Source organism: Cervus elaphus, chromosome 23 (assembly GCF_910594005.1).
Source record: "Cervus elaphus chromosome 23, mCerEla1.1, whole genome shotgun sequence".
NCBI lineage: Eukaryota > Metazoa > Chordata > Mammalia > Artiodactyla > Cervidae > Cervus > Cervus elaphus.
Window position 1 is genome coordinate 40448579 of NC_057837.1, and position 1903 is coordinate 40450481.

The 1903-nt window shown below is 43.7% G+C and overlaps 1 non-coding gene across 1 annotated transcript; it reads left to right on the forward strand.

The window, feature by feature from the left end:
- The first annotated feature begins 693 nt into the window (after positions 1 to 693).
- TRNAS-GGA lies at positions 694 to 766 on the forward strand. Its single transcript has one exon. It is a non-coding gene; the product is annotated as a tRNA-Ser (tRNA).
- Positions 767 to 1903: the final 1137 nt, after the last annotated feature.

Consider the following 1903-nt stretch of genomic DNA (forward strand, 5'->3'; position numbering starts at 1 on the left):
AGGTGACGTCTCTAAATTCACTGCTTTCCAGCCTTTTCTCAGGTGTGTGTGGTGTTTTTGCTGCTGTCGATGTTTTGTTTCGTTTAGTACTTATTTATTTGGCTGTGTCGAGTCTTGGATGAGGCATGCAGGATTTTCGTTGAATAATGCAGGATCTTTCATTGCTGTGTCCAAGTTTAGTTGCTCTGCAGCATGTGGGATCTTAGTTCCCTCACTAGGGGTGGAACCCATGTCCCCTGCATTTCAAGGTGGATTCTTCATCACTGGATCGCCAGGGAAGTCCAGGGTATTTGTTTTTTAAATTCATTTCCTACAGACATTCCCCGCCCCCCCCCCCCCATTTTCAAATCTGGGGACAGGAGGTAAAGTTATCAAGTTATCTTTACTCTTTCTGAAACTGCTGGGTCCAGGCTTCCTGACAAATGACTAACTGAAAAGGCTGAACAAAGGCCCTTGTTTAGAGTGCTTTAGTTCAGTTAAAGAGTCAATGGAGAGATGTTTGCTCCACCAAGTGTTTAAGGATACTGCAAACTCTAGTGTCATCAACCAACAAATAGCCTAGGGAAGAGAAGATGATAGGAAAGATTACTCTGGATTTATATTTGGAGACATGATTGTATGTGGAAGAATTTGGTTAAGGGATAAAGACAGAACAAGCAGGACTGTTTACCAAGGTTCCCATCTGAAGGGGCTTCCCTGGTGGCTCAGACGGTAAAGCATCTGCCTGGAAGGCAGGAGACCCAGGTTCAATCCCTGGGTCAGGAAGTTCCCGTGGAGAAGGAAATCACAATCCACTCCAGTACTGCTGCCTGAAAAATCCCATGGACAGAGGAGCTTCGTAGGCTACAGTCCATGGGGTTGCAAAGAGTCAGATACCGCTGAGCGACCTCACTTTCACATTCCCATCTGAAGAACAAATCTCAATGTGGTTGGGATTCAGAGGATGCCAGAAAGGGATGGCTCTTAATAACCAGAGTGATCCACCAGGAAAGGGTTTCTTTGCTCACTTAGAAGAGATTGTAACAGTGAAGCAGTGTGAGTGACCAGTCAATAGGCGATTGGGAGTTAAATGTTCTAGACAGATGGAACAGCTCCATCCAGGGGCTTCTGCTAATTTTCATAACCAGCTCATTTCTTATTTACACCATAAAATGAATTCCTTTCTGTTATGGCTTTAACCCCTCATCCTCTCTATGAACCCCCCAAATGGGCATCAAAATATTCCCTTCAATTAACAGGATGACCAGAAATCCTAGATCCTCTGAATTTCTCCCCCATCTTTAGGAATCACACATGCCTACATATTGACCATTTTCTGATGGTTAACAGAAAATGCAGACACAGGCTGTAAGCACAGCGGCATGGTGAAATGATGAGATGGTAATTAACACAAAAAAACCTTGCTTTAAAAGTCATTTATTAAATATAGTTTTGAGCCAGGGAAAGTTCTAGAAACTTAACGTACACTTACTCATTACTCACAATCCCGTGACTTGGGTGTGGCTATTCCCATTTTCCAGATGAGGAACACCTTTCCCACATTCAAGTTTCCAAATGTCCCAAGGTCACCAGGCTAGTGACAGAAGCAGAACTGAAACTCAGGTGTGACTCAAGTCCATGCTGGACAGTCCATGCCTGTCCCAGAGCCGGTGTCCACGACAAAGTCACCAGGCCCATGAAAGTACATTTTCTGCGTGTCAGCCAACATCAACACACAAAAAACTGCTAGGCATGATAATGTACAGACACATTTGATACCCTTAGCCATGAGGTGGGCTGCAGCAAGCCTTCTTTAATTGACAGAACAGAGAAAGTTTTGATCCAAAAAGACAATTCAGGGCATTTAATTAAAAAATGACTTGAGGTTGCATATAGGAGCAACCGTGAGAGTCTTATCAATTTT